We start from the raw sequence: 16441 nt of genomic DNA, 5'->3' as shown, positions 1-16441 counted from the left end.
TTGATTCACGTGCAGGTGACATGGTAGCACCTAGAAGAATTACTATCCAGGAGGCTGGAGCTCCTGATTTCACAATGCAACCATTTCAAGTGCATCACCCAACAGTAGCTACAGACTTTGAAATAAAGACTGCACTGCTCAATTTGATGCCTAAGTTTCATGGCTTACCTGCTCAAGAGCCTATCAAGCACCTGAGGGATTTCCAAGCAGCCTGTTCTATTGTCAGGCGCGATGGTGCAGATGAAACTTCTATTCTGTTGAAAGCTTTCCCGTTCTCTCTTGAGGGAAAGGCGAGAGAGTGGTACTACACTCAACCCGCAGCAACTATTTCTGACTGGGATACGCTTAGAAGAGAATTTTTAGAAAAATTCTTCCCAGCTGAAGTTACTGATAAACTGAGAAAAGACATTTCCATGATTGTTCAGGACAAATCCGAGACTCTTTACGAATACTGGGAGCACTTCAACAACCTTCTGGAAGCATGTCCCCACCATATGATTGATAAGATAGTGTTGCTCGGCTACGTCACACAGGGCATGAGGCCCCAAGATAAGACCACATTGGAAAGTGCTAGCAATGAGTCTATGAAAAAGTACAAGACCACTGATGAGGCATGGCAATTGATCAGCGACTTAGCTGAATCTACTCGGAATCATAGGAAGAAACAAGGCTGTTCAAAAGCTGTTGCAGAGGTATCTTCTAGCAAAGAGACTACTGCTCTGACTCAGAGTATATGTGAGATGACCAACTTACTGAAGCAGATGCAGTTGAGTCAATAACAAGCACAGCAAAGCCAACAGTTAGTCCCACAGAGAGTGTGTGGGATCTGTGCTGATTACAGCCATTATACTGATGAATGTCCGCAGCTTCAGCAGGAAGACAACACTATGGCAGCCACTCATAACTTCTATGACAGCCCCAACCAAGGGTACAATCAAGGTGGCAGTTACAACCATGGATGGCAGGACAGTTCTAACCAAGGTTGGAGAGATAACTCTAACCAGAATCGGAGGGACAACAATAACAGAGGAGGCAGAGACAATCAAGGATATCAGAGGTGGAATAATAACAACAACAGGTAGCAGAACCAGAACCAGCCTTACAGAGCACCTCACCTGAGGCAACCCCAAGGACCACAGCACAACCAACAACAAGTCCCGCAGATCACTCAATCAAATTCCTCTCCGAGTGACGAGGCTCTTCAATCCATTGCACAAGGACAAAGGAACATGGAAAGTTCACTTAATGGCCTAGCATCTGCTATACAAGCTCTCATCTCTCAGCTAGCACCACCCAATATTTCAAACACTCAACAGGCAAGCTCCAGTGGAATTCCTTCTCAACCCTTACCCAATCCAAAGGGTGGCATCAATGCCATCATCCTAAGGTCCGAAACCACACTGCAAGAGAGGAATCAGGAGGAGCCAATCCCATTAGAACACGCCTCAGCTAAAGAGGTGGTAGAAGTAGAGGATGCTGAAGAGGAAGAGGACATACAAGACATGGTTAAAGAAGTAGAAGATCAACCACAGAAGGAAGCACCTAAGGAGGCAGACCCTGCAGTAAACGCCCTCCCTATTCCATTTCCACAAATTACAAGGAAGCCCAGGAAGTAGATGGAACTTGATCCCAAAATGGTAGAGATATTCAAAAAGGTTGAGGTAACTGTTCCCCTTTTTGATGTTATTCAGCAGGTACCTAAATACGCAAAGTTTCTAAAAGATTTATGTATACATAAAGACAAAATTAATGAATTAGAAACTATTCCTTTAGGTAGTTCTATATCTGCTTTAAAGGGAGGTATACCTGAAAAGTGTAGTGATCCAGGTCCATGTATGGTTAATTGTACTATTGGTGGTGTGATATTTTCTGACTGCATGTGTGATCTAGGAGCATGTGTTAGTATAATGCCTTTGTCTATATATGATACTTTGAGGCTCCCTCCCTTAAAAAGGTCGGCAGCTCGTTTTGTGTTAGTAGATAAAAGCATTATTACAGTGGTTGGAGTTGCTGAAGATGTATTAATGAGCATAAAGGGACTCACATTTCCCATTGACTTCTACATTCTAGAAATGCCCCCTAATGACTCGGGAAGGCCATCATCAATCTTGCTTGGAAGACCATTCCTGAAGACTTCAAAGATCAAGCTGGACGCATTTTCCGGAACCTATTCCTTTGAAATAGATGGCAGAATCGTGAAATTCAGTTTAAATGGAGCTTTGAGGCACCCTCCAGATGACCTTTCTATCTCCCAATATGACATCATAGATGAAATCGTGGCTGAAGTTCATCAGGAGGAGTTAGAAGAGAAATACACAGGGCAAGGTCCAAGTGTGGGGACACTCTTGGAGGACAATGAGGGCACTTTGCCATTATCACCAGCCCCAAGTAATCCAGAGCCTGATCATGAGCAGAAATTGGCATTAAAGCCCCTCCCTCCACACCTCTAGTATGCTTACCTTGAGGACAAGCAGAAGTTTCCAGTTATCATTGCAAGGGAACTCACTGCCCAATAAGAAGAATAGTTACTCAATGTGCTGAGGAAACACAAGAAAGTAACTGGATAGAGCCTGGCGGATATAGTAGGCATCATCCCTCAAGTTTGTGAGCATAGAATATTCCTAGAAGAGGGAGAAAAGCCTGTCCGTCAACCTCAGAGAAGACTGAATCCCACCATCTTAGAAGTTGTCAAGAAAGAAGTGACCAGGCTACTTGAAGCAGATATTATTTACCCCATCTCAGATAGCGAATGGGTCAGCCCAGTACAAGTGGTGCCCAAAAAGTTTGGAATCACAACAATAAGAAATGAGCATGGAGAGCTTCTGACAACTAGAGTGCAGAATTCATGGATAGTTTGCATTGACTATAGGCGTCTTAACCAAGCCACTTGCAAGGATCATTACCCCTTGCCATTCATTGATCAGATGCTTGATCGCCTATCAGGTAAATCCCATTATTGTTTCTTAGATGGTTATACAGGCTATTTTCAAATCCATATAGCTCCTGAAGATCAAGAAAAGACTACTTTTACCTGTCTTTTTGGCACTTATGCTTATAAGAGAATGCCCTTTGGCTTGTGCAATGCACCAGCTACTTTCCAAAGGTGCATGATGAGTCTTTTCTCTGATCCCATTGAGGACTGTATGGAGGTTTTTATGGATGATTTTAGCGTTTATGGTGATTCTTTTAGCCTTTGCTTGGATAGTTTATCTAGAGTATTAGATAGATGTGTCCATACAAACCTTGTATTGAATTTTGAAAAATGTCACTTTATGGTTAGACAAGGGATTGTACTAGGACATGTTGTGTCTAATACTGGCATTTCTGTAGATCCAGCAAAAGTGGATGTTATTTCTAGTTTGCCTTACCCCTCCTCTGTGAGGAAAGTCCATTCGTTCCTTGGCCATGCAAGTTTTTACCGAAGATTCATTAAGGACTTTAGTAAGGTAGCACTTTCCTTATCCAGATTACTACAGAAAGATATTGAGTTCGAGTTCAGTGAGGATTGCAAACAAGCGTTTGATAAGCTGAAGACTGCCCTGACTCAAGCTCCAATTGTGAGAGGACCTGACTGGAGCCAGCAATTTAAAATCATGTGCGATGCTTCTAACCATGCAGTAGGAGCAACACTGGCTCAGCGTGAAGGTAAGGACCCCTTTGTAATTGCTTATGCGTCTAAGACTTTAGACGCCGCTCAGTCTAATTACACTACTACTGAGAAAGAGCTTCTTGCTATTGTTTTCGCTCTGTATAAATTCTGAGCCTATTTACTTGGTACGAAGGTAGTAGTGTACTCAGACCACGCAGCTCTAAAGTATTTATTAGCTAAAAAGGAATCCAAGCCAAGGCTTATACGTTGGATACTGCTTCTACAAGAATTTGATTTAGAAATTAAGGATAGGAGTGGTAACTAGAATTTAGTGGCGGACCACTTGAGTCGCCTTGAGCACATTAAAGATGACACCACTCCTATAGCTGATAATTTCCCATTTGATAACCTGCAAGCAGTATCTGAGGTAGTCCCTTGGTATGCACCTGTAGCTAATTATCTAGTTAGCCGCACTTTTCCTCCAAACTTTACTAAGCATCAAAGAGACAAGTTAAAAAGTGAGTCTAAATATTATATATGGGATGACCCGTATTTATGGAGATGTGGCGCTGACCAGGTAATTAGACGGTGTGTGCCTCAATCAGAATTCCAGTCCATTTTAGAGGCCTGTCACTCATCTGAGAGTGGAGGACATTTTGGCCTTCAAAGAACAGCTAGAAAAATCTTAGACTGTGGATTCTGGTGGCCCACTCTTTTTAGAGACGCTGCTGAATTTTGTAAATCTTGTTTCCCATGCCAAAAATTTGGTAATATATCTAAGAGGGATGAGATGCCTCAACAGATTATACTTTTCTGTAAAATTTTTTATGTTTGGGGCATTGACTTCATGGGTCCATTCCCAAATTATAATGGTTATTTTTTTATTTTGTTAGCCGTGGATTATGTTTCCAAATGGGTGGAAGCAATTTCTACCCGCACTGATGATGCTAACACTGTTGTTTCCTTTGTTAGAAACCATATTATTTGTCGCTTTGGATCACCACGAGCAATCGTGAGCGATCAAGGCACCCATTTCTGTAACAGGAGACTAACAGGATTACTGAAGAAGCATGGGATAATTCATAAAGTAGCAACAGCCTACCACCCTCAGACTAATGGGCAAGTCGAGGTATCAAACAGAGAGATAAAGCGTATATTGCAGAAGATAGTCAAACCTCATAGAAGAGACTGGAGCACCAGGCTACAAGATGCACTTTGGGCATACAGAACAGCATACAAGACACCCATTGGGATGAGTCCCTTCCGCTTAGTTTATAGAAAAGCCTGTCATCTCCCAGTTGAAGTAGAGCATAAAGCCTTTTGGGTAGTAAAGGAAAGCAACATGGGATTTGAGAAAGCCGGAGCTGAAAAGAAGTTGCAATTGCAAGAATTGGAAAGCCTTCGCCTAGAAGCTTATGAGAACTCAAGGCTGTACAAGGAAAAGATGAAGGTTGTACATGATAAGCACATCAAGAGGAGAGAGTTCCAACCTGGGGACTTAGTCCTCCTTTACAAATCTAGACTAAGGCTCATGCCAGGCAAATTGAGATCAAGGTGGGAAGGTCCATATAGAGTAGAGAAGGCTGAGCCGTACAAAGTTTTTCACTTAAGTCATCCTTCAAGCTCTGAATTCATCAAAGTTAATGGACATCGTTTAAAGCTATATCATGGCGAGAAGATGAAGAAAAACAAGGAGCTAGAGATCTTCCTCTTGGAAGATCCACCCACAGCAGAAGATTGAGCTAGTGGAGCGTCCAACTTAAGGACGTTAAAGCAAAGTGCTGGGTGGGAGACAACCCACCATGGTATGATCGTTCCTTTCTTTATTCTTAGTTTTCTTTTTCAATAACTCTTCTCATTATTAGTACATTTAGTTTGCATCTGCATTTGCATTTTTTTATTTAAAAAAAAGGAGAGCACGCGACATGGACGCGTCGGCGATGCGTCTGCGTCGCAGGAGGCTCAGAGAGAATAAGAAATCAAACAGAAAGTCACGCGAGAGTGTGGCTGGAGGCGTGCCTTTGGCACAAATCGCCCCACGTGACCGCGTTGCCGACGCGTCCGCGTCACCCACGCAGATGCGTGACCTGAAAATCGACGTCAAAAAGGGTGTATGGCCGAAAGTCGTGCTAGAGTGGTGCTGGACTGGCGCTGCACGCACAGTCCCTACCACGCGAACGCGTGCCCCACGCGTCCGCGTCATCTCCCAAAATTGGCCATCCAAGCGATCGCGTCCACCACGCGACCGCGTCACCCAAATACTTGGCAATAATAAGTTTTGAACAGAGAGTTGTGCGAGTATGAGGCTGCCCTCGCACCACTCGCACCGATCATGTCACGCGACCGCGTGACCGACGCGACCGCGTCGATTCGTTTAAGCGCAATTCGCGCGAACGCGTATCCCACGCGTCCGCGTCGCTTGCGCCGCACAGCTCACCCTAATCTGCCAAAGTATCTTATCTTTCTCTTCCCCAATTCCTATTTTTTCTTTTCCCTCCTTATTTCTTCCTTCCTCCTTCTTCCTCATTTCTCACTCTCTAATTTTTCTCTCTCTCACCACCATTAACAAGGTTTTTCTTTTCTTCTTTCCTCCTTACTTTTCTATTCTTGTTTTTATGTTATCTTTTTCTTCTCCTTTTACCTTCATTATTCATGTTTTCTTTTTCTTTCTTTCTCTTTTATTTGGTGTTGGAAATTTATTTGGATCACTATTCTTTCCTATGATTTTCTTGTGAATTATTCAGGAATTGTTTGACAATTATATATTACTTTTTAAAAGGGTTGCTTGCATGTTCAATTTAATACTTTCAATAGCTTATTTACCATGCATGCTATGTGTTTGTGAAAATGTCCGTATGCCATTATGCACTGTTTGCGATATCTTTTATCCTACTTGGTGTGCGAAATCGTGATCATTCCTTCCTTGGTAACGGCGCTAAAAACTCAATACGCACGTTCATGTTCTTAATTCTGTTTCACAACTTCGTACAACTAACTAGCAAGTGCACTGGGTCGTCCAAGTAATAAACCTTACGTGAGTAAGGGTAGATCCCACGGAGATTATCGGCTTGAAGCAAGCTATGGTCACCTTGTAAATCTCAGTCAGGCGGATTCAACTGATTTTATGAATTGATAAGTAAAAGAGAAATAAAATATAAATAAAATATAAACTAGGATAGAGATACTTATGTAATTCATTGGTGAGAATTTCAGATAAGCGTGTAGAGATGCTTTTGTCCCTCTGAACCTCTGCTTTCCTGCTGTCTTCATCCAATCCTTCCTACTCCTTTCCATGGCAAGCTGTATGTTAGGCATCACCATTGTCAATGGCCACCTGTCCTCTCAGTGAAAATGGTCCAATGCGCTGTCACTGCATGGCTAATCATCTGTCGGTTCTCGATCATATTGGAATAGGATTTACTATCCTTTTGCATCCGTCACTACGCCCAGCACTCGCGAGTTTGAAGCTCGTCACAGTCATTCAATTCCTGAATCCTACTCGGAATACCACAGATAAGGTTTAGACTTCCGGATTCTCAAGAATGGCCGTCCATGGGTTCTAACTTATACCACGAAGACACTAATAACTCGGACTCGGTCCCCTGTATTAGATATCCAAGAGATATCCATTCAATCTAAGGTAGAACGGAAGTGGTTGTCAGGCACGCGTTCATAAGTTGAGAATGATGATGACTGTCACGATCATTACATCCATCATATTGAAGTACGAATGAATATCTTAGAAGCGGAATAAGTTGAATTGAATAGAAAAACAGTAGTACTTTGCATTAATCTTTGAGGAACAGTAGAGCTCCACACCTTAAGCTATGGTGTGTAGAAACTCTACCGTTGAAAATACATAAGTGATAAATGTTCAAGTATGGCCGAATGGCCAGCCCTCACAAAAGTCTAAGATATCATAAAACTAATCAAAGATCCCCTGGCTGTAAATACAATAGTAAAACGTCCTATTTATACTAAACTAGTTACTAGGGTTTACAGAATTGAGTAAATAATGCAGAAATCCACTTCTGGGGCTCACTTGGTGTGTGCTTGGGCTGAGCATTGAGCTTTACACGTGTAGAGGCTTCTCTTGGAGTTGAACGCCAGTTTGTAACCTGTTTCTGGCGTTTAACTCCACTTTGCAACCTGTTTCTGGCGTTTGACTCCATAATGCAGCATGGAACTGGCGTTCAACACCAGTTTACGTCGTCTATCCTTAATCAAAGTATAGACTATTATATATTGCTGGAAAGCCCTGGATGTCTACTTTCCAACGCAATTGAGAGCGCGCCATTTGGAGCTCTGTAGATCTAGAAAATCTACTTTGAGTGTAGGGAGGTTAGAATCCAACAACATCTGCAGTCCTTCTTCAACCTCTGAATATAATTTTTGCTCAAGTCCCTCAATTTCATCCAGAAATTACCTGAAATCACAGAAAAATACAAAAACTCATAGTAAAGTCTAGAAATGTAAATTTTAATTAAAAATTAATAAAAATATACTAAAAACTAACTAAATCATACTGAAAACTATGTAAAAACAATGCCAAAAAGCGTATAAATTATCCGCTCATCACAACACCAAACTTAAATTGTTGCTTGTCCCCAAGCAACTGAAAATCAAATAGGATAAAAAGAAGAGAATATACTATAAATTCCAAAATATCAATGAAACTTAGCTCCAATCAGATGGGCGGGACTTGTAGCTTTTTGCCTCTTGAATAGTTTTGGCATCTCACTTTATCCATTGAAGTTCAGAATGATTGGCATCTATAGGAACTTAGAATTCAGATAGTGTTATTGATTCTCCTAGTTCAGTATGTTGATTCTTAAACACAGCTACTTTATGAGTCTTGGCCATGGCCCTAAGCACTTTGTTTTCCAGTATTACCACCGGATACATAAATGCCACAGACACATAATTGGGTGAACCTTTTCAGATTGTGACTCAGCTTTGCTAAAGTCCTCAATTAGAGGTGTCTAGGGTTCTTAAGCACACTCTATTTTTGCTTTGGACCTCGACTTTAACCGCTCAGTCTCAAGTTTTCACTTGACACCTTCACGCCACAAGCACATGGTTAGGGACAGCTTGGTTTAGTCGCTTAGGCCAAGATTTTATTCCTTTAGGCCCTCCTATCCACTGATGCTCAAAGCCTTGGATCTTTTTTATTACCCTTGCCTTTTGGTTTTAAGGGCTATTGGCTTTTTGCTCTTGCCTTTTGGTTTAAAGAGCTTTTGGCTTTTTCTGCTTGCTTTTTCTTTTTCTTTCTTTTTTCGCTATTTTTTTTCTTTTCTCTCTTTTTTTTTCTGCAAGCTTTTGTATTCACTGCTTTTTCTTGCTTTAAGAATCATTTTTATGATTTTTCAAATTATCAAATAACATTTCTCCTTTTTCCTTATTCTTCAAGAGCCAACATATTTAACATTCATAAACATCAACTTCAAAAGACATATGCACTGTTCAAGCATTCATTCAGAAAATAAAAAGTATTGTCACCACATCAAAATAATTAAACTAGTTTCAAGGATGAATTCGAAACCATGTACTTCTTGTTCTTTTGTTTTTAGAACAGTTTTCATTTAAGAGAGGTGATGGATTCATATTCATAACTTTAAGGCATAGACACTTAGACACTAATGATCATGTAATAAGACACAAATATAAATAATCATAAAGCTTAAAAATAAAAAAAACAGGAAAATAAATAAACAAGGAGATTAAAGAATGAGTCCACCTTAGTGAGGGTGGCGTCTTCCTCTTCTTGAAGAACCAATAGTGCTCTTGAGCTCCTCTATGTCTCTTCCTTGTCTTTCTTGCTCCTCTCTCATAGCTCTTTGATCTTCTCTAATTTCATGGAGGATGATGGAGTGCTCTTGATGCTCCACCCTTAGTTGTCCCATGTTGGAACTTAATTCTCCTAGGAAAGTGTTGACTTGCTCCCAATAATTCTGTGGAGGAAAGTGCATCCCCTGAGGCATCTCAGGGATTTCATGGTGAGGAATCTCCTCATGCTCATGTTGAGGTCCATGATCTCTTGTTTGCTCCATCTTTTTCTTAGTAATGGGCTTATCCTCTTCAATGATGATGTCTCCCTCTATGTCAATTCCAGCCTAATTGCAGAGGTGGCAAATGAGGTGAGGAAAGGCTAACCTTGCCAAATTAGAGGACTTGTCAACCACCTTGTAGATTTCTTGAGGTATGATCTCATAAACTTTCACTTCCTCCCCAATCATGATACTATGGATCCTGATGGCCCGGTCTACAGTAACTTCAGACCGGTTGCTAGTAGGAATGATTGAGCGTTGAATGAACTCCAACCATCCTCTAGCTACTGGTTTGAGGTCAAGCCTTCTTAGTTGAACCGGCTTGCCTTTTGAGTCAATTTTCTATTGAGCTCCTTCCACACATATGTCCATGAGGACTTGGTCCAACCTTTGATCAAAGTTGACTCTTCTAGTGTAGGGGCGTGCGTTTTCTTCCATCATTGGCAAGTTGAACGCCAACCTTACATTTTCCAGACTGAAATCTAAGTAATTCCCCCGAACCATGGTGAGCCAATTCTTTGGATTTGGGTTCACACTTTGATCATGGTTCCTAGTGATCCATGCATTTGCATAGAACTCTTGAACCATTAAGATCCCGACTTGTTGAATGGGGTTAGTGAGAACTTCCCAACCTCTTCTTTGAATCTCAAGTCGGATCTCCGGATACTCATTCTTTTTGAGTTTGAAAGGAACCTCAGGGATCACTTTCTTCTTGGCCACAACTTCATAGAAGTGGTCTTGATGGACCTTAGAGATGAATCTCTCCATCTCCCATGACTCAGAGGTGGAGGCAATTGCCTTCCCTTTCCTCTTTCTAGAGGTTTCTCGGCCTTAGGTACCATGAGTGGTTATGAAAAAACAAAAAGCTATACTTTTACCACACCTAACTTAAAATGGTTGCTCGTCCCCGAGCAAAAGAAGAAAGAAAGAAGTAGAAGAAGAAGAAAAATGGAGAAGAGAGAGAGAGAGAGAGAGAGAGAGAGATGGTTTCGGCCAAGGGGAAGAAGAGAGGGTTTTGTTGTGTGAAAATGAAGAGGGAATGAGGGGTTTATATAGGAGTGGGGAGGGGTTTAGGGTTCGGCCATTTAGGGTTGGGTTTGGGAGGGAAATTATTTTGAATTTAAAGGTAGGTGGGGTTTTTGGGGAAGAGAGGATGGATGTGATTGGTGAAGAGGTGATGGGGAAGAGTGATTGAGTTGATTGGTGAGGGGTATTTGGGGAAGAGAGTTATGGGAAGGTGTGAAGAGGAGAGAAGAAGTAGGTGAAGATCCTGTGGGGTCCACAGATCTTGAAGTGTTTGAGAATTTCTCATCCCTGCACCTTTTAGACATGTAAAACGCCCTATATATGCAATCCTGGCGTTTAACACCAGATTGCAGCATGTTTCTGGTGTTAAACGCCACTTCCTTGCTTGTTTTGGGCATTCAACGCCAGTCTATAGCATGTTTCTGGCGTTGAACGCCAGTATGGTGCATGTTTCTGGCGTTAAACGCCAGTCTGATGCTTGTTTCTGGCGTTTAATGCCAGCTTTCCTCTGGGTGCAATCCTGGCGTTTAAACGCCAGACTGCTGCTTGTTTCTGGCGTTTAACGCCATTTTCATGCTCTGTTCTGGCGTTAAACGCCAGTAAGCCCTTCCTCCAGGGTGTGCTATTTTCAATGCTGTTTTTTATTTTGTTTTCGATTTTTCAGTAGTTTTTGTGACTCCACATGATCATCAACCTAATAAACATGAAATAACAAAGAGAAAATAAAATAAAAAATGATTAAATAACATTGGGTTGCCTCCCAACAAGCGCTTCTTTAATGTCAATAGCTTGACAGTGAGCTCTCATGGAGCCTCACAGATGTTCAGAGCAAGGTTGGAACCTCCCAACACCAAACTTAGAGTTTGGTTGTGGGGGTTCAACACCAAACTTAGAGTTTGGTTGTGGCCTCCCAACACAAAACTTAGAGTTTGACCGTGGGGGCTTTGGTTGACTCTGCAGTGAGAGAAGTTTTTCATGCTTCCTCTCCATGGTTACAGAAGGAGATCCTTGAGTTTTAAACACAAGGTAGTCCTCATTCAGTTGAAGGACCAACTCTCCTCTGTCCACAACAATCACAGCTCTTGCTGTGGCTAGGAAGGGTCTTTCAAGGATGATGGATTCATCCTCATCCTTCCCAGTGTCTAGGATTATGAAATCAGCAAGGATGTAAACGCCTTCAACCTTTACTAACACGTCCTCTACTTGTCCATAAGCCTGTTTTCTTGAGTTGTCTGCCATCTCTAATGAGATTCTGGCAGCTTGCACCTCAAAGATTCCCAGTTTCTTCGTTACAGAGAGTGGCATGAGGTTTATCCCTGACCTAAGGTCACATAGAGCCTTCTCAAAGGTCATGGTGCCTATGGTACAAGGTATTAAGAACTTTCCAGGATCCTATTTCTTCTGAGACAATGTCAGTTGATCCAGATCACTCAGTTCATTGATGAGCAAGGGAGGTTCATCTTCTCAAGTCTCATTACCAAATAATTTGGCATTCAGCTTCATGATTGCACCAAGGTACTTGGCAACTTGCTCTTCAATAACATCTTCATTCTCTTCAGAAGAAGAATATTCATCAGAGCTCATGAATGGCATAAGGAGGTTCAATGGAATCTCTATGGTCTCTAGATGAGCCTCAGATTCCTTCAGGTCCTCAGAGGGAAACTCCTTATTGATCTCTGGACGTCCCAGGAGGTCTTCCTCACTGAGGTTCATGTCCTCTCCCTCCCTTGTAGGTTCGGCCATGATGATCAATTCAATGGCCTTGCACTCTCCTTTTGGATTTTCTTCTGTATTGCTTGGGAGAGTACTAGGAGGGGTTTCAGTGATTCTTTTACTCAGCTGGCCCACTTGTGCTTCTAAATTTCTAATGGAGGACCTTATTTCATTCATGAAATTTAGAGTGGCCTTAGATAGATCAGAGACTATGTTTGCCAAGCTAGATGGGGTCTGCTCAGAACTCTCTGTCTTTTGCTGAGTGGATGATGGAAAAGGCTTGCTATTGCTAAACTTGTTTCTTCCACCATTATTAAAGCCTTGTTGAGGCTTTTGTTGATCCTTCTATGAGAGATTTGGGTGATTTCTCCATGAGAGATTATAGGTGTTTCTATAGGGTTCACCCATGTAATTCACCTCTGCTATTGCAGGGTTCTCAGGATCATAAGCTTCTTCTTCAGAAGATGCCTCTTGAGTACTGTTGGATGCAGCTTGCATTCCATTCAGACTCTGAGAAATCATATTGACTTGCTGAGTCAATATTTTGTTCTGAGCCAGTATGGCATTCAGAGTATCAATTTCAAGAACTCCCTTCTTCTGAGGCGTCCCATTACTTACAGGATTCCTCTCAGAAGTGTACATGAACTGGTTATTAGCAACCATGTCAATGGGTTCTTGAGCTTCTACAGATGTTTTCTTTAGGTGAATGGATCCACCTGCAGAATGGTCCAATGACATCTTTGATAGTTCAGATAGACCATCATAGAATATATCCAGAATGGTCCATTCTGAAAGCATGTCAGAAGGGCACTTTTTGGTCAGTTGCTTATATCTCTCCCAAGCTTCATAGAGGGATTCACCTTCTTTCTGTCTGAAGGTTTGAACATCCACTCTAAGCTTACTAAACTTTTGAGGAGGAAAGAACTTGGCTAAGAAAGCCGTGACCAGCTTATCCCAAGAGTTCAGGCTATCTTTAGGTTGAGAGTCCAACCATACTCTAGCTCTGTCTCTTACAGCAAACGGGAAAAGCATAAGCCTGTAGACCTCGGGATCAACCCCATTGGTCTTAACAGTATCACAGATCTACAAGAACTCAGTTAAGAACTGAAAATGATCTTCAGATGAAAGTCCATGAAACTTGTAGTTCTGTTGCATCAGAGAAACTAATTGAGGTTTAAGCTCAAAATTGTTTGCTCCAATGGCAGGGATTGAGATGCTTTTTCCATGTAAATTGGAATTAGGTGCAGTGAAGTCACCAAGCATCCTTCTTGCATTGTTATTATTTTCGGCCATATCTTCTTCTTTTTCGAAAATTTCTGTCAGATTTTCTCCAGAGAGTTGTGCTTTAGCTTCCCTTAGCTTCCTCTTCAGAGTCCTTTCAGGTTCAGGATTAGCTTCAACAAGAATGTTCTTATCCTTGTTCCTGCTCATATGAAAAAGAAGAAAAAGCAGAAAAGAAAATATGGAATCCTCTATGTCACAGTATAGAGATTCCTTTATATGAGTAGAAGAGAGTAAGAATAGAAGAAGGAAAAGATGAGAATCCAAACACAAGGGTGAGGATAGAAGTGTTAATGGATGAATAAATAAATAGAAGGAGATTAGAGATGAGAGAAGAATTTGAAAATTTTAACAAAATAAAATAAAAATATTTTAAATTTAAATTTAAAATTCGAAAATTAAAATTGAAATTAAATTAAATTAAAATAATTAGTTAATTAAAACGAAATTTTCAAAAGGAGGGAAGGAATTTTCGAAAATTAAAGGTAGAGAGTTAGTTGGGCAGTTTTGAAAAAGATATGATTGAAACAAAAAGATATGATTGATTAAAAGAGATTTGAAATTTGTTTTTGAAAAGGATATGATTGAAATTGAAAAAGATATGATTGAAACAAAAAGATAAGATTGATTGAAAGAGATTTGAAATTTGTTTTTGAAAAGGATATGATTGAATTTGAAAAAGATATGATTGAAACAAAAAGATAAGATTGATTGAAAGAGATTTGAAAATCAATTTTAAAAAGATATGATAAGGAATTGAAAAGATTTAATTTTGAAAACTAAAGTTGATTACTTGACTAACAAGAAACAAAAAGATATGATTTTAAAATTTAAAGATTGAACCTTTCTTAATAGGCAAGTAACAACTTAATATTTTTGAATCAATCATATTAAATGTTGGTATTAAATTCGAAAATATGAAATAAAAATAAGAAAAATATTTTGAAAATTAATTTGAAATTTTCGAAAATTGTGAAAGAAAAATGAAAAAGCTTTGATTTTTTTTTTGAAAAAGATTTGAAAAAGATAAGGTTTTTAAATTGAAAATTTGACTTGACTCATAAGAAACAACTAAATTTTAAAAAGTTTTCAAAAAGTCAACTCAAATTTTCGAAATTTATGAGTGAAATAAGATAAAGATATTTTTTTTATTTTTTAATGATGAAAGAGAAAAACACAAAATTGAAACAAATCATGAAAATTATGAATCAAAACAACTAATGTATGCAAGAACATTATGAATGTTAAGATGAACACCAAGAACACTTTGAAGATCAAGATGAACATCAAGACTTATTTTTGAAAATTTTCAAGAAAAGAAAAACATGCAAGACACCAAACTTAAAGATTTTTATTCTTTAGACATTAATAATTCAAGAATGCATATGAAAAACAAGAAAAGACACAAAACAAGAAAATATGAAGATCAAACAAGAAGACTGGCCAAGAACAACTTGAAGATCATGAAGAATGCAATGCATGAAATTTTCGAAAATAATTTTTAGAAAATTAAAAAGATGCAATTGACACCAAACTTAAAACTTGACTCTAGACTCAAACAAGAAACATCAAATTATTTTTTATTTTATGATTTTGTTAAATTTTTTTGATTTTTCGAAAATTAATTAGGAAAAACGAAAAAGATGAAAAAAAAAATTTTTTTGTATTTTTTTCGAAAATAAAAAATAAAAAGCTTAAAATTAAAATAAAATTACCTAATATGAGCAACAAGATAAACCGTCAGTTGTCCAAACTCGAACAATCCCCGGCAACGGCGCCAAAAACTTGGTGTGCGAAATCGTGATCATTCCTTCCTTGGTAACGGCGCTAAAAACTCAATACGCACGTTCATGTTCTTAATTCTGTTTCACAACTTCGTACAACTAACCAGCAAGTGCACTGGGTCATCCAAGTAATAAACCTTACGTGAGTAAGGGTCGATCCCACGGAGATTGTCGGCTTGAAGCAAGCTATGGTCACCTTGTAAATCTCAGTCAGGCGGATTCAACTGATTTTATGAATTGATAAGTAAAAGAGAAATAAAATATAAATAAAATATAAACTAGGATAAAGATACTTATGTAATTCATTGGTGAGAATTTTAGATAAGCGTATAGAGATGCTTTTGTCCCTTTGAACCTCTGCTTTCATGCTATCTTCATCCAATCCTTCCTACTCCTTTCCATGGCAAGCTGTATGTTAGGCATCAACGTTGTCAATGGCCACCTGTCCTCTCAGTGAAAATGGTCCAATGTGCTGTCACTGCATGGCTAATCATCTGTCGGTTCTCGATCATATTGGAATAGGATTTACTATCCTTTTGCGTCTGTCACTACGCCCAGCACTCGGTGCGAATGAATATCTTAGAAGTGGAATAAGTTGAATTGAATAGAAAAACAGTAGTACTTTGCATTAATCTTTGAGGAACAGCAGAGCTCCACACCTTAAGCTATGGTGTGTAGAAACTCTACCGTTGAAAATACATAAGTGATAAATATTCAGGCATGGCCGAATGGCCAGCCCTCACAAAAGTCTAAGATAGCATAAAACTAATCAAAGATCCCCCGGCTGTAAATACAATAGTAAAAAGTCCTATTTATACTAAACTAGTTACTAGGGTTTACAGAATTGAGTAAATAATGCAGAAATCTACTTTTGGGGCCCACTTGGTGTGTGCTTGGGCTGAGCATTGAGCTTTACACGTGTAGAGGCTTCTCTTGGAGTTGAATGCCAGTTTGTAACCTGTTTCTGGCGTTTGACTCTAGAATGCAGCATGGAACTGGAG

Source organism: Arachis ipaensis, chromosome B01, assembly GCF_000816755.2.
Source record: "Arachis ipaensis cultivar K30076 chromosome B01, Araip1.1, whole genome shotgun sequence".
Taxonomy (NCBI): domain Eukaryota; kingdom Viridiplantae; phylum Streptophyta; class Magnoliopsida; order Fabales; family Fabaceae; genus Arachis; species Arachis ipaensis.
The sequence above is the reverse complement of the archived record's forward strand: the minus strand, read 5'-3'. Positions refer to the sequence as shown.